The 17,742-nt window shown below is 42.9% G+C and overlaps 1 protein-coding gene across 1 annotated transcript in view; it reads left to right on the top strand.

Moving 5' to 3' along the window:
• RGS12 (regulator of G protein signaling 12) overlaps positions 1-17,742 on the top strand; it is a gene marked incomplete at its 3' end in the record, with an annotated part of 381,119 nt that overhangs the window by 123,526 nt on the left and 239,851 nt on the right. The window lies entirely within an intron of this gene.

Here is a 17,742-nt window from a genome sequence, read left to right as displayed (position 1 = left end):
TGGCAGATCAAAAACCAGCAGTATGCAGGACGCATAAGGATTTGCATCATCACCCAGCAGAATGAAACAAGTATTGATGAAAACATACATAAGCAAGGGTTTCCTTCAGTAAAAACGACTAAATATTAAAATAATTGATCATGTCAAGACTTTGATCTGAACCTGCAACCTCTGCTGTGTCTGGAAGTATCTCTTTTTGCTGTGTCATCTGAGATACTGGACAGCTCCTTGGACAATTCATTTGACAAACTTGCCTTAAACCTAGTTTCTGGTGAACCTTGAACTTTTTGCTCCTCCCATTAACTTCCTATTTCAGCCACTCCTTTGCACTTTGTTTGGCAAATTATTGTGCTCTCTCCGGGCCTAAATATTGGTCTTGTCACTCCTGCTGTGGTCCATATCATTGCTACCACTCACTACTGACCTTTGGCTTGTTCCTTGACTAGGCTTTCTGCTTGATCCCTACCTGCAACCACTTGTTACTGATCTTTGACTGATTTACTGACTATGCTTCTGCTTGTCCCTACCCGCTATATCTGCTACTGGACCCCGGCTTGCTCACCCTCCTGGTGGAAGTCTAGTGAATACTGGTTAGTTCTTAGATCCCAGCACCTTGGGTTGGCCTTTGTCATCCACCAGGGTGACCTACTTGGATACTTATTCTGCTGGTTAGTGGGAGCCTCTCACAGCCAAGACTGATGCCTATATCCTGATCTATCTGTCAAGGTCAGGGGTCAGGCTCAGAGACCAGTATAGCTACTGGTCTCTGAGCCTGACCCCTGACCTTGACAGATAGATCAGGATATAGGCATCAGTCTTGGCTGTGCCTGTAAAGGACAAAATTGTCCTAACCCGCCCTATTGGTCATCCTTCACATTAAAGCGACCAATAGAGAGGTTTGGAATGTTTGAGATTTGTATGAGAACTTGGTGACTACATCTCCGGTTCATAGACATCACATTTGTCTGACTTGACTCCTCCACAGCCTAACCTCCTCACAGCAACTATATATAAGGCAAGTAAAAAAATAAAGGGAAAAAAATGTTAAAGAACTAACTGCCACCTGGGAATCCAGCTAACATCCACCTCCGGACTGCCACCAAATCCACAGCGTTGTCCAACTTGAATGTACACAAATCCTCAAAAGACAAGTCAGCCTTCTCACTAAGCTCTTTACTGTGGAACACATCAAAGCATTCATACACTGCTGTTACCATCATGGATTTTGGTTTTTAATAAACCGTCTCACCTTTAGACATGCTGTGTGGACTTGCCTTTCGATGCATTTATCTTCACCCCATGTTCTATCAATTACAAACATATTATTAATGACATATTATTCTACAGAGTTGCTCCAACATCCATCCACTTTTTTCCTTTTTAAGACCCAGTTCAAACTGGGGCGATCCGACTTGCCGGGGCGACCTCACAGGTCGCGGCGCGCAGCTCGCACCGCGACCTCGGAGCGGCCGGCACGGACTTCATAAAATTGAAGTCAATGCAGGTCGCTCCAGGTCACCCTAAAGAAGCTCCGGACCCTTTTTCTAAGTCAGAGCAACTTGTGTCGCTCCTATTAGAACGGGTCCACAGCTTCTCTATGGCAGGCGACCTGTCAGGCGACCAGGTCGCCTGACAGGTCGCCCCAGTGTGAACGGAGTCTTAAAGACTCTAATGTTTTTTTATTTTTATACATATATTTTCTTTAAAAAAAGGAACAAAGTGGATGGATGTTGGAGCAACTCTGTAGAATAATATGTTATTAATAATATGTTTGTAACTGATTGAACATGGGGTGAAGATAAACACTCACACTTTGTTTACAACTTTTTCCTTTACTTTGCATAAGTAAAATGTTATACTTGATACACACAGCAAGTTTTTTTTTATTCCATTCAACCCAGCGAAAAAAAAAAAAAAAAACCCCAAAAAAAAACTGTATTGGTAGAAAGGGGCTCATTGTACTAGCCATGTAATGTGGGTACAGCGATCTCCTTACTAAGCTATTGTATTCTGACAGGAGGATCCCCCATTGCAGCCATTGACTGAGAGCACTGATCAGATGCCGATCGGCTGCTGATTTCCCAACATGCTTGTTCGACAGAAGCCAGTCGTGAGATTGGCTTCTATCGGACAAGGGCCTGTACACACGGGTCCAATTTCAGCCGGTTTCTATTGTACCGGCTGATTTTGGCCAATCTTCATCCCGTGTATACAGGGCTTTAACTTTATTGCTATTTTATTTTTAATTGCTAATTCTTAAGCATAATAACCCATAGAAGCCAATCAGAGTTCATACTCTTCTGGTTTTAGTTGAATGAATTCTGATTGGTTTCTGTAGTATACAAATTCCAGGTCTCAGAGAGTCACATGGTCTATGAATTGTAGCTGATCCAGTAAGAGGTGAAGTTGTTGGATGAAATTTGTGGAAGTCCTTGAACTTGGCAAGTAGAAGAGGAACAGTCCTTGGAAGAACGGGGTCTGCCTGGCTTCGGCTGGGCAGGCCATAGTGATTTCCTTAGTCCCCGTCAGGAGCCTCGCGCCCCGGGGGATCAGGGTTAAGGCCCTTCCTCTTCGGAGGAGGGCTATGTGTACGCCTTGTGCATTTTTTGTGTGTCTCACGTTTTGCGTGTGTGCACTTTTTTATGCACCGGGTGTAAGTCTTTTGAGTGTGTTTCACACACCACGGGCTTTAAGAAAAGAAAAAGGAACAGTCCTTGGAGCTCCATAGTTTAGCGCAGCCTTTCTCAACCTTTTCAACACAGAGGAATCCTTGAAATAAAGAAAGGGATGTATTCCAGAGATAAGTCTATAATCCCTCCACTCTATAAAACTCTGGTTCGACCGCATCTGGAGTATTCTGTCCAGTTCTGGTCGCCAGTCCTCAGGAGGGATGTGTTGGAGCTGGAGAGAGTCCAGAGAAGGGCAACTAAACTGATTAGGGGATTGGAGGACCTTGATTATGAAGAGCGTCTGCTTGATTTATTCTCCCTGGAGAAGAGACGCTTGAGGGGGGACATGATAGCAATTTTTAAATATCTCAATGGGGATCTCAGCATAGAAAATAAGCTATTCAGTCGATGGGATTGCATGAGGACTCGGGGGGCTTACAATGCGATTAGAGGAGAAGCGTTTTAATCTCAGGCGGCGTGGGGGGTTCTTTACTGTTAGGGCTACAAGATTGTGGAATTCTCTACCACAAGAGGTGGTTTCTGCGGGTAGTATGGTGGCTTTCAAAAGACTATTAGATGTACATCTCAAGGATCAGAACATTCAGGACTATGAGAGATGATTACAGCCACACACACCTACACAGGTTGAACTGGATGGACTATTGTCTTTATTCAACCTCATCTACTATGTAACTATGTAATCTTTCTGGTCTTAGGGAACTCCTGCTAATAATGACTATATCTACAACTCATGATACATTAATGTGATGGTCAGTGGGAAGAATGGTTCTTACATATGTGGTCATTGGAAAGAATAACCTCCTTACAGCTAAAACGTTCAATGGTGTCCGTGGGAACTTATCTGAAAGGCAGATATAGCTTATTGCTCAAGAATCCCCTAACAATCTCTGGAGGAAACCTAGGGTTGCATGGAAGCCTGGTTGAGAAACCCTGGTCTAGAGGCTGCATGAAAATAGGTAATAAACAAGTACATTAAATTCAGTCAAACAAAAACCCACAAAAAAGCACACACTAGCTTAGTGCATTACTTCAGACATAATTTGTTGATAAAACATTGAGGAAGAAGGTATATCCTTTGATATAGGTGTCAGCAAAAAACTTAAACTAAAAAAATTAAAGTGCACCCATCCCCCTTGCTCACATGCAAAGGCGAACAGTGATCATCCCACACATGTGAGGAATCACTGCAAACCTCAGATCATGGGCAGTAATTCTAGCACTGGAAAGGCTTTTAAATCATCTCCTTTTGACAGTAAAATTGACGTTGTTTGCCATTGTTGCACGGTTGTGCACATTTTTAAAGCATGGCATGTTTGCTATCTATTTACTTAGCCTGACATTATCTTTTATATTTTATTTAAAAAAATTGAGTTATGTATTTTTTTTTTTTGCATTAAAATTCAAAAAAAGTGTATTTTTTCCAAAAACAATTGCGTTTGAAAAATAACGGCACAAATACCGTGTGATATATAAAATAGCAAAACCCACCAATTTATTCTCTATGGCCTCTGCTTTTAAAAATATATGTAATATATGTAATATGTAAGAAATTCTCTAGCAAAAAACACTGATAGTTACATGTAAGCAAAAAGTGCCAGAAAAGGTCTGCGTATTGTATATGGCGTGTGAAAGGGCAGATACAGTGGAAAGAGTGGGGGGAGGACATTGATGGAGGAGGATTTCACCTAAAAGAAGAGGCATCAGCACGGGGGACACATGATGACTAAGTTATGTCCCTTGTGCTGTTTTTTGTGTTTTTTTTTATTTTGGCTGCCCTTAGGCTTTAAGAAAAGTATGCATCATCTTTGTTTCTCAGTTCCCAAGTTTAGTAGCATGCATGCAAATCCATGTGGGATAGGGACTTTCCATTGTAGACTGTTTGAGTGCAGGGACTAATGTGAATGCATGGGATATTTAGCACTGCATACATTGTCAGCGCTATATGAATACCTGTAAAAAATAAATAGGCTCTTATATTCAGGGTATAATACATTTTCCCTCAATGAGCAACAAGTTCGCCAACTTCTTTTTTAATATTTACAAAGGAATTAAAAGTGATGGCTGTAAGATAACGCTATTCCCTTCAGCACACTTAAAAGGCCGCAGTTCCTATTTATTACCACTAGATGTCCATCTTGTAGTTTTGTAGGCTTGCTGGTGCAGCAATAGTCAGGATTGTGTATTGCATTTCAGTACAGGAATGAACTACACTTCACAGTATAAATTATATTTAATTTTTCATTAAAACATTTCACATAAATGGTGCTGTTCCTTATTTGCGGTTTTGCTATACTTTGAAGTGTGGATTGGAAGCGGAGTGTACCATAGCTTTTCCTGGAAATCCTGCATAGAGATGAGCAGTTGCCTTGACCGTTGTGTTGCAGGTCAGCGACCTGCGTGCTGGCATACATATCTCATTCTTTTTCTCCAAGGCACATGAGCCCTCAAATGATTCAATAGTCTCTGTTATGTCCGTGTCCTGCACTAAGCACTCATGTAAATTGAATTAAATGCAGTCAGCGGAGGAGACCGGCGGTCTGAGGTCAATACACTAAAGTGTTTAAAAGTGTTTCCGTGTTTTATCAGAGGACCTTAGCTGTGTTTAATTCTACTCTTCTTAATAGGTTGTCTTTTAAAATGTATTTGTGCTTTCTCTGTGCTAAGTAAGCAGCGGGTTTACTTAAAGCAACCCCGTCACTGATAAAAAAACAAATTTATTTAAAGGTGGTCTGCAGGAGAGGAGCCATTGTACTCACCTCCGATGCCCATGTCTACTACCTCATTGCAGCCCCCCATGCGCCATTTTTCTTTCCTACAAAATCTACATCACTGTTAAGTCCTGTAGAGATTTAGGGGTAAGAAGATGGAACGACTGTACGAGGGACGCAGACATCCAACATTCCTAGAAGTGTCTAACACTAAAGAGACTGACGTAGGCTGTGACACTGTAACGTAGGGGAGGTAGGTAGGAGACACAAACTGTTGGAGAGCTGTGTATAAGAGCTCTTGTAAGGCACCTATATTTGGATTTTTTTTTTTTACACTGTCAGGGGTACATTAAAGCTGATCTCAGATTTTAAAAAATCCCTTTACTCTTTAGGTCAGGGGTGGGGAACCTATGGCCCGGGGGCCATATGCGGCCCTCGAAGTAATTTGGTCCGGCCCCCCGTGCAGCTTAGTCTGTGTCTCTCAGCTGATCTGTCAGAACGGAGCCAATGCTTCCCGTATAGTTCCGGCTCTGTTCTGATATCAAATGCACTCTGCCTGTGACCAATACAGGAAACATTGTCTCTTCCTCCAGCGCGGCGCCGCTGCTAACCAGCATTTCACGCCAGCAGCACACACAGCAGTACCAGCTAGAACCAGCAGTACCAGTCAGAGCCTGCAGTACCAGTCAGAACCAGCAGTACCAGTCAGAGCCAGCAGTACCAGTCAGAGCCAGCAGTACCAGCCAGAGCCAGTAGTACTCACAGCAGTACCAGTCAGAACCAGCAGTACCAGCCAGAGCCAGCAGTACCAAAAACACAGTACCAGCAAGCAGTAGCAGCCTGAACTACCAGTACCCACAGCAGTACCAGCCAGCAGTACCTACAGCACAGTACCAGCCTGAGTCAGCAGTACCCACAGCAGTACCAGTCTGAGCCAGCAGTACCCAAAGCAGTACCAGCCAGCAGTACCCTCAGCACAGTACGTGCCAGCAGTACCAGCCTGAGCCAGCAGTACCCACAGCAGTACCATCCAGCTGTACCCACCAGCAGTACCAGCCAGCTATACCCACCAGCAGTACCCACCAGCAGTTCTTTCCAAAACTTACCACCACAAAGAGTCGACTGCACTCCAGACTGACCGACGCAAACCTGGAAAACCAGTTGCGATTAGCAACATCATCAATACCAGCTAACATCACACACTTCACCAAGGAGAAGCAGTTGCAGCCATCACATTAGGGGTGAATTAATTAAATGTTTAAACCAAATATAACAGGCACATTTTTAAGTTGATAATTTTGTACGGCCCCCGAATGATTTTATAAATACCCAAATGGCCCTTGGCAGAAAAAAGGTTCCCCACCCCTGCTTTAGGTAATCACTAGAATTTATAAAAAAAAAAAAAAAAGAGAGAGAAAGCTAAAAGCCCTGCTTACATTCCTGAAATTATGGTCACGTGAAAGAGCAATCTTCTTTCTTCTGGTGTGCATTAGGGTGGGTCCTTTATGCAGTGCCCATGGTATTCCCTAGTCAAATGGGTGCTGTGCCCATTGTATTCCCTAGTGACATGGGTGCTGTGCCCATGGTATTCCCTAGTGACATGGGTGCTGTGCCCATGGTATTCCCTAGTGACATGGGTGCTGTGCCCATGGTATTCCCTTGTGACATGGGTGCTGTGCCCATGGTATTCCCTTGTGATATGGGTGCTGCTAAGAAAGCCCATCAGAGAGGTACTTGCAGGGTCCTGAAGGCATCACAACAAAAGGGGCTCCCACAGGGCTGGTCAGGGCTTCCTATCATCCATCCTATCAGTGGCCTCCAATCCCATAAGAGATGCTGTGGAAGGTCACAAGACAGCAGAATCAGGATAAGTTTTTGTGGTTTATAACTCTTTTTACATGCCTCCTATGTCGAATACTTTTTTGTGTGCTGTTTTTGTGGCCAGTAGACAAAATGCCCTTAAAAGAGAAGTATAAGAATACATTTTTCTTCCTAATCATACTTACCTATGTAGATGCAGCATCAGTGCGATACTGCAGCTTTGGCTGTACTTCTCCTTTGAGTGGACCTCTCCACACCCTCCTACTTCGTCTAACTGGATTTTTGATCTTAACAGGCTTATTTCATTCAAAAAACATACATATTTCTTAAGAAACTCAATGAGAAAGTTCGATGCTATTTGGTGCTATTCGGTCACAATTCAATGCCATTTGGTCACAATGGCTTGAGTCTATAGCTCAGCTATTGGAGTAGATTAATTTATTTCTCAAGCATTGCTCTATATATACAGTAAAACCTTGGATTGCGAGCATAATTCGTTCTGGAAACATGCTTGTAATCCAAAGCACTCTTATATCAAAGCGAATTTCCCCATAAGAAATAATGGAAACTCAGATGATTCGTTCCACAAGTCCTTCGGTTTATAGTCTATATACAAAGATTACAGCAATGTGATAGGTTGTGTAACCATAAAATGTCAATCCACAATATGTAGCCTTCCCAAGGGGATTAGAAGCAAAATCTAGCAGAACTACAGAATATAAGAGAGATGAGAGGCGCCTCTAAGTGTAGCAATATGGTTACATTTAATGAAGATTCAACATTTAGCAACTCACATGGTTGATGATTAAAATAGGCACACCTAAGTATGCAGGCATCTGGGGTAAATCTGTCCACATAGACCATCTTCTGAATCACCGGCTCTCACCACTGCCAGTCTGCAATCGTGACCGGGAAGAATAGCCTGCAGTAGAGTGATCTGAAAGTGAGGCTTTGAATCACTCGTGGAGAGCAGCGGGGAAGGGATGATGAAGATGGCTGTGCAGAGGATGGTCTATGTGGAAAGCTTTACCCCAGATGCCTGCATACTTAGATGTGCCTGTTTTAGTCATCAACCATGTGAGTTGCTAAATATTGAACCTTCATTAAATGTAACCATATTGCTACACTTTAGAGGCTCCTCTCTTCTTGTTTTATAGATGACGTTACTTGCATATCAAGACATCGCTTGTATATCAAGTCAAAATGTATTTAAAAAATTTGCTTGTCTTGCAAAGCGCTCTCAAACCAAGTTACTCTCAAACCAAGGTTTTACTGTGTATATATATATTATTATTCAGGATTTCTATAGCGCCAGCAGTTTACGCAGCGCTTTACAATGTTAGAGGGAGACAATACAGTTACAATACAATAAAATACAAGCGGATTAAGAGGGCCCTGCTCAGAAGAGCTTACAATCTAATGAATATATATATACAGTATCTCACAAAAGTGAGTCCGCCCCTCACATTTTTGTAAATATTTTATTCTATCTTTTCATGTGACAACACTGAAGAAATGACACTTTGCTACAATGTAAAGTAGTGAGTTGTACAGCTTGTATAACAGTGTAAATTTGCTGTCCCCTCAAAATAACTCAACGCACAGCCATTAATGTCTAAACTGCTGGCAACAAAAGTGAGTACACCCCTAAGTTAAAATGTCTAAATTGGGCCCAAAGTGTCAATATTTTGTGTGGCCACCATTATTTTCCAGCACTGCCTTAACCCTCTTGGGCATGGAGTTCACCAGAGCTTCACAGGTTGCCACTGGAGTCCTCTTCCACTCCTCCATGATGACATCACAGAGCTGGTGGATGTTAGAGACCTTGCACTCCTCCATCTTCTATTTGAGGATGACCCACAGATGCTCAATAGGGTTTAGGTCTGGAGACATGCTTGGCCAGCCCATCACCTTTACCCTCAGCTTCTTTAGCAAGGCAGTGGTCGTCTTGGAGGTGTTTGGGGTTATTATCATCTTGAAATAATGCCCTTGCGGCCCAGTCTCCAAAGGGAGGGGATCATGCTCTGCTTCAGTATGTCACAGTTCATATTGGCATTCATGGGTCCCTCAATGAACTGTGGCTCCCCAGTGCCAGCAGCACTCATGCAGCCCCAGACCATGACACTCCCACCTCCCACCACCATGCTTGACTGTAGGCAAGACACACTTGTCTTTGTAGTCCTCACCTAGTTGCCACCAGACACGTTTGACACCATCTGAACCAAATAAGTTTATCTTGGTCTCATCAGACCACAGGACATGGTTCCAGTAATCCATGTCCTTAGTCTGCTTGTCTTCAGCAAACTGTTTGCAGGCTTTCTTGTGCATCATCTATAGAAGAGGCTTCCTTCTGGGATGACAGCCATGCAGACCAATTTGATGCAGTGTGCGGCGTATGGTCTGAGCACTGACAGGCTAACCCCCCCGCACCCCTTCAACCTCTGCAGCAATGCTGGCAGCACTCATACGTCTTTTTACCAAGAACATCCTCTGGATATGACGCTGAACATGTGCACTCAACTTCTTTAGTTTACCATGGTGAGGCCTGTTCTGAGTGGAACCTGTCCTATTAAACTGCTGGCTACCATACTGAAGCTCAAGGTCTTGGCAATCTTCTTATAGCTTAGGCCATTTTTATGTAGAGCAGCAATTCTTTTTTTCAGATCCTAACAGAGTTCTTTGCCATGAGGTGCTATTCTTTTACATGTTTTGATGGCCATCTTAAGCTTATCCTACTTTGTAATTGTAATTCTCCACCAATTTGCTTGTATGCTCTAGGGAGTTGCTTTATGTTCATTGGTCCCCCCCTTTTTTTTTGTATTTGTGATGTCCTGTGTAATGTGTTTTGTACGTTTTTGTTTGTATTTCTTAAAATTGAAAACGTTATTAAATATAATCTGATAAAAAGAAAATGGTTGGGTGATTTTAAGTGGTGATGGTGGGGAGGGCAGTGAAGTGAACCTTCTGCTTTACCCTGCATGGACAAGGCTCAGGTTCACTTTAAAATAAAAAATGTAATGTTTTTCCGATAGCAAGTTGTCAGTTGTACATCTTTTCTATACAGAGCTAGTGCACCTCCGCAGTGTTTCACTAAAGCTGCTAAAAGTATATTTAAATCAAAAACGTTTTCCCTCAATAGATTAGGAAATGGTTAAAGCCCAACTCTGGGAAACTTGAAAATTCTCCCTTGCAGTGTGGCTGCACCCGCACAGCCAGGGCCATCCTACCGAATGGGCACGCTGGGTAGTTGCCCGGGGGCCCCACTTGCCCAGGGGGCCCCACCTGCCAAGCAACCCAGGCCCAGCCAAGCATTATTCCCGATTCCCTTGTGCATCCCACCGCCAAACTTTGCAGGTGGCAAGTGCATGTTGGCAGTGAGCTGCTGTCAGGCCAATTGGGGCGTGGAGGGGGAGCCCACAACTTCAGGAATGCCTATCAGTCTCCACAGAAACAGGCACACACAGGACAGTTGAATCTGACTCCCGTCCGTGTGTGTGTGTTTACTGGACCCAGCCGCCGAACTTGGAAGCGGTCATTAGCCTGGCACTGCTGTACCAATAAATATCTCCTTATTGATAATTTGCATTTTTACTCTCCACAGTGAAGGAAAATCTTTTCTTGGATAAACATACACTATATTGTCAAAAGTATTGGGACACCCGCCTTTACGCGCACATGAACTTTAATGGCATCCCAGTCTTAGTCCATAGGGTTCCATATTGAGTTGGCCCACCCTTTGCAGCTATAACAGCTTCAACTCTTCTGGGAAGGCTGTCCACAAGGTTTAGGAGTGTGTCTATGGGAATGTTTGACCATTCTTCCAGAAGCGCATTTGTGAGGTCAGGCACTGATGTTAGAGAGAAGGCCTGGCTCACAGAATGCACACTCAAATTCATTCCAAAGGCCAGTCAAGTTCCTCCGCCCCAAACTCTCTCATCCATGTCGTTATGGACCTTGCTATATGCATATACAGGAAGGGGCCAACTCCAAACTGTTCCTACAAAGTTGGGAGCATGAAATTGTGCACAATGTCTTGTTATGCTGACGCCTTAAGAGTTTTCTTCACTGAAGTTAAGGGGCCAAGCCCAACCCCTGAAAAACAACCCCATACCATAATCCCCCTTCCACCAAATTACTTTGACCAGTGCACAAAGCAAGGTCCATAAAGACATGGATGAGCGAGTTTGGGGTGGAGGAACTTGACTGGCCTGCACAGAGTCCTGACCTCAACCTGATAGAACACCTTTGGGGTGAAATAAAATGGATACTGTGAGCCAGGCCTTCTTGTCCACATCAGTGCCTCACCTGACAAATTCACTTCTAGAAGAACGGTCAAACATTCCTATAGACACACTCCTAAATCTTGTGGACAGTCTTCCCAGAAGAGTTAAAGCTGTTATAGCTGCAAAGGGTGGGCCAACTCAATATTGAACCCTACGGACGAAGACTGGGATATCATTAAAGTTCAAGTGCCTGTAAAGGCAGGCGTCCCAATACTTTTGACAATCTAGTGTATCTCTGTAGAACAGGGGTGGGGAACCTACGTTTCGGGGGCCGTATGCGGCCCCCGAAGTCATCTGGTCCGGGCCCCCCATGTAGCTGAGTCTGTGTCTCTCAGCTGATCTGTCAGAATGGAGCCGATGCTTCCTATATAGTTCCTGCTCCGTTATTACAGTCTGAGTGAGTCACAGGCGGAGTGATATCAAATGCACTCCGCCTGTGACCAATACAGGAAACATCACCTCTTCCTCCAGCGTGGCGCTGCTACACTTCTCCTAGCCAGCAGTACCAGCCAGAGCCAGCAGTACCAGCCAGAACCAGCAGTACACACAGCAGAACCAGCAGTACCAGCCAGAGTCAGCAGTACCAGCCAGCACTACCCACAGCACAGTAGCAGCCATCAGTACCAGCCTAAGCCAGCAGTACCCACAGCAGTACCAGCCAGCAGTACCTACAGCACAGTACCAGCCTGAGTCGGAAGTACCCACAGCAGTACCAGCCAGCAGTACCCCCAGTAGTATCAGCCTGAGCCAGCAGTACCATCCAGCAGTAATCGCAGGCGCAGCACAGTACAAGCCAGCAGTACCAGCCTGAGCCAGCAGTACCCACCAGCAGTACCTGCCAGCAGTTCTTTTCAAAACTTACCACCACAAAAAAGTCGACTGCGCTCCAGACTGACCGACGCAAACCTGGGAAACCTGCTGCGAGTAGCAACATCATCAATACCAGCTAACATCACACACCTTATCAAAGAGAAGCAGTTGCAGCCATCACAGGGGTGAGTTAATTAAATGTTTGACCAAATATAACAGGCTAATTTTTAAGGTGATAATTTTGTATGGCCCCCGAATGGTTTTATAAATACCCAAATGGCCCTTGGCAGAAAAAAGGTTCCCCACCCCTGCTGTAGAAGGTGTCCCCATTGAAAGATTTCGCCTCTTTTCATGTTCTGTGACAACTCTAAAATTATGAAAATCCCATGATTTTGTTTCCCAATGGAGATGGTCATCAAGACAAATAGGTCAGGTGAGTCACCTCACGGGGCACACAGACCACTATAAAACCTGCCAGGGGTTCTAACTCTTCCATGCGTTATCCAGAACTGTTTGGGCATCAGATCCCCTAGAAGAATCTTGGAGGCTACCATTGCTAGTCTCTCATTCTGAAAATCCTATTTGTCCTGCTAACCTTTAGCTCCAGTACTCAGTACTCTCTGATCCAAACAAATATGCAGATAAGAACCTCTGACTTTCCGGTGACTTTCTTGATTTACATTCTTGTTTGGTTCCGTTCCTTAACATTTCAGTACAAAATGAATTGCGTAGTTACAAATATTTTCCAGCACATTAATAAATGACTGAGACAAAATTCATTTTATGTTCTGGGCATTTGTTAGAAAACAAAATTCACGCTGAACGGATGAATCGATTTCCTGTCAGACTGTAGCAAAATGTATTTTGATTTTAAAGCAGAACTAAAGTCAAACTTTTAAAGCAATATTAACCACTTCTGGACCGGAAGGTTTAACCCCCTTAATGACCAGGTCATTTTTTGCAATACAGCACTGTGTTACTTTACTGGACAATTGTGCGGTCGTGCGACGCTGTACCCAAATAAAATTTATGTCCCTTTTCCCCACAAACAGAGCTTTCTTTTTGTGGTATTTGATCACCTGTGTGATATTTATTTTTTGCGCTATAAACAAAAAAAGAGCGACAACTCTGAAAAAGAAAAAACAATATTTTTTACTTTCTGCTATATAACATTCCCAATAAAATAATTTAAAAATCAAATTTTAGGCCAATTTGTATTCTGCTACATATTTTTGGTAAAAAATTCCCAATAAGTGTATATTGATTGATTTTGCTCAAAAGTTATCACATCTACAAACTAGGGGAAAGATTGATGTAATTTTTATTTATTTATTTTTAAAAGTAATGGCGGCGATCAGCGATTTTTTTTGCGGGACTGCAACATTGTGGCGGACAGATCAGACCCCTAACTGACATTTTTGACACTTTTGGGGGGACCAGTGACATAACTACAGTAATCAGTGCTAAAAATATACACTGTTACTGTACTAATGACACAGGCAGGGAAGGGGTTAACACCAGGGGTGATCAAAGGGTTAAATGTGTCCCTAGGGGGTGCTTTCTAACTGTGTGGGGGATGAGCTCGCTGAATGAATACAGAGACCTGTGTTCCTAAATAGGAGGAACACCGGATGCCTGTGTTCATTACCCACAGAACAGCGGTCTGCCATGTTTTTCCACAGGGAGCGAATGCAGGTGCCCAGCAGACATCGCGGCCGCCAGACCGCCCCCACTAGCAGTCTTACGAAGCGATGTACAGGTACGTCATTTCGTGGGACAGAGCTGACCTGCTGCAGTAAAACTACGCCAAAAGCAAACATTTATTATATTGCAGTTTACCAATTCTTAGATGTGCTTATTTTCACCTAATGACCAATCACAGCAGATCACATGAAAGTTTTCATCAATGAATGGCTTACTTTCATGCCATTCTTTGTATGCAACTCTGTTGCTAGCTGTGATTGGTCACACTGATCACATGGTACAGACAGAACTAATCATAGTCCAATTGTACAATGTGAAAAGCTGTAGCCAATCACAACAAAAGACACTGTCTACACTCTGTCATTTAGTAAAAATATTTGCTTATATCAGTGAAATTCACCACTATAAGTAAGTATAATATGTACACAAAAACTCCCCAGAGTGGTACATTGTTACTATGGTAACACTGTCTTGCTCTAGTCACAGTATGTATAAAAAGAAAAAACATTTAAAAAAAAATTAAAAAAAGATTATTGCATTTTTTTTTTTACAGTCAGGGTCCCTGGTCACCACCACCCCAGTTACAGTGGATATAAAAAGTCTACACACCCCTGTTAAAATGTCAGGTTTCTGTGATGTAAAAAAAAAAATGAGACAAAGATAAATCATTTCAGAACTTTTCCACCTTTGATGTGACCTATAAACTGTACAACTGTGCAAAAATAAAAAACGAATATAATATGGTTGCATAAGTGTTCACGCCCTTAGAGCCGGTTCACACTGAGGCGATCCGACTTGCCGGGCGACCTGTGAAGTCGCGGTGCACAGCGACCTCGGAGCGGCCGGTGTTGTAAAATTTTGTCGGACCCGTGAAAAAATCGGACCTCGTCACTTCCGGTGACAGAGCATCACAAAACAGCGGATGGGAGTCGTCCGTGCGCATGCGCAGAAGACATTTTTCGAGGTTTGGCAAAATTATAACAGAGAGCGGACAGCTGATTGAGAGGAGGCGGGGCTGAGGTGCGACGGAGGACGGAGGACACATATGCAGAGCTGGTGGAGGAGGCGGGACGGAGGTGCGGCCGTGTAATATATGCAGGACTTTAGCGACTCCTTATGTTTTATTATCTTTAGCAATTATCGTATTATTTATCCTTAGGATTTCATTACATTTAGTATTTCTTATTTTGTATTATATAAATAGTAAATGTAATGAAATCCTGAGGATAAATAATACGATAATTGCGCTAAAGTCCTGCATTTATTACATGGCCGCACCTCCGTCCCGCCTCCTCTATTCAGCTCTGCAGATGACGCGGCGGTGTCTTCCGTCCCACCTCAGCCCCGCCTCCTCTCATTCAGCTGCCCGCTATGTGTTATAAGTTTACCAAACCAAGATAATGTCCTATGCGCATGCGCACTTGAAACTCCTATCACCGGAAGTGACGAGGTCCGATTTTTTCACGGGTCCGAGAAAATTTTAGAACACCGGCACGGACTTCATATCATTGAAGTCAATGCAGGTCGCTCCGAGGTTGGCCCAAAGTAGTACAGGACCCTTTTTCTAAGTCGGAGCGACTTGTGTCGCTCCTATTAGAACGGCTCCTGTGCTAATCTATAGCAGGCGACCAAGTCGCCTGACAAGTCGCCCCAGTGTGAACCGGCTCTGAAACTAATACTTTGTTGAATCACCTTTTAACTTTATTACAGCATTAAGTATCAGCATGGCACATCTTGACTTGGCAATATTTGCCCACTCCAAAATCACTCCAAATCTGTCAGATTGCGAGGGCATCTCCTGTGCACAGCCCTCTTCAGATCACCCCACAGATTTTTAATCAAATTCTGGGCTCTGACTGGGCTATTCCAAAACTTTAATCTTCTTCTGGTGAAGCCATTCTTTTGTTGAATTGGGTTGTTGTCATGCGGAAAGATGAAGTTGATCTTCATGTTCAGCTTTCTAGCAGAAGCCTGAAGGTTTTTTGCCAATATTGACTGGTATTTGGAACTGTTCATAATTCCCTCTACCTTGACTAAAGCCCCTGTTCCAGCTGAAGAAAAACAGCCCAAGGCATGATGCTGCCACCACCATGCTTCACTGTGGGTATGGTGGTCTTTTGGTGGTGTGCAGTGTTGTTTTTGCGCCAAACATATCTTTTGGAATTATGGTCAAAAAGTTCAACCTTGGTTTAATCAGACCATAACACATTTAGCAAGGCTTGGATGTTTTTCTTTGTAAGTATAGGCTTCCATCTTGCCACTCTACCCCATAGCCCAGACATATGAAGAATACGGGAGATTGTTGTCACATTTACTACACAGCCAGTACTTGCCAGATATTCCTGCAGCTCCTTTAACAACTTAGGCTAAGTTCACATGTAGGCGTTTTGGGGCATTTTTGGGGCGTTTTTCTGCTCTAGGATCAGCTCCAAAAAAGCCCAACAAGACAAATCCTATTCATTTCAATGGCCCCTGTTCACATCTGAGCGTTTTGACATTTTAAGCAAAACGCCCAACGCTCAAAAAAGTACATGAGCTTCTTTTTGGGCAGATTACAGGCGTTTTTATTTTTTTCCATTGGTCACTTGTCAACCTAAAAACACCTGCACAAAAACGCCCATAAAAACACCTGAAAAAATGCCTATATAACGCCTGTAAATAGCAACGCCAAAATGTGAACGTAGCCTTAAGGACCAGGCCTATTTCTGACACATGTTATTTGCAAGTTAAAATCCGTATTTTCTTGCTAGAAAATTACTTAGAACCCCCAAACGTATATATTTTTTTAGCAAAGACTATTTTATGTCACACGATATTTGTGCAGCGGTCTTTCAAATGCAATTTTTTTGGGAAAAAATAAACTGAATTAACAAAAAAAAAAACCTAAACCGTAAAGTTAGCCCATTCCTCGTGGAATGGCGACAAACTACAGCACTTAAAAATCTCCATAGACGATGCTTTAAAAAATTGTAACAGCTACCAGTTTAGAGTTAGAGGGGGTCTTTTGCTAGAATTATTTCTCTTGCTCTGACGATAGCTGTGATACCTCACGTGTCTGATTTGAACAATGTTTACATTTGCGGGCGCGACTTACGCATGCGTTTTCATTGGCGAGCAAGCACACGGGGATAGGGGCGCTTTAAAAAATGTTTTTCTTCCTATTTGTTTTTTTAGTTTTTTTCACTGTTCCGTAAAAAAAAAAAAAAATCGGATTACTTTTAATGCTGTCACAAGGAATGTGAACAACCCTTGTGACAGTAATAGGTAGTGACAGTAATAAGTACCCCCAATCCCTCTATTGCACTTTAAAGTATTCAAAACGCCAAAATCTGCATTTTTGAATACTGTCTTTTTTTTTTTTTAAATCGGGGCCATTGGCAGCCGAGTAAACCGGAAGTTACGTTGTGACGTCGCTTCCAGGTTACTTGAACGGAGACCTGATGGAAGCCGAATCTGGCTTCGTTCAGGACTGTGACCAGCTGGCAGACTCACCTCTGTGATTTTTATTTTTTGTGCTATAAACAAAAAATTTAATTAAAAAATTTAAAATTAATTAAATAAATAAAAAATACAAGAGAACAATATTTACTTTCAGCTATAAAACATATCTAATAAAAAAAAAATGTAAAAATCTAATTTTTTCATTAGTTTAGGCCAATATGTATTCTGCAACAAATTTTTGGTGAAAAAATTCCCAGTAAGTGTATATTGATTGGCTTGTGCAAA

This window comes from Pelophylax lessonae, assembly GCF_965119305.1.
Source record: "Pelophylax lessonae genome assembly, chromosome: 1".
Taxonomy (NCBI): Eukaryota; Metazoa; Chordata; class Amphibia; order Anura; family Ranidae; genus Pelophylax; species Pelophylax lessonae.
The sequence above is the reverse complement of the archived record's forward strand: the minus strand, read 5'-3'. Positions and strand labels throughout refer to the sequence as shown.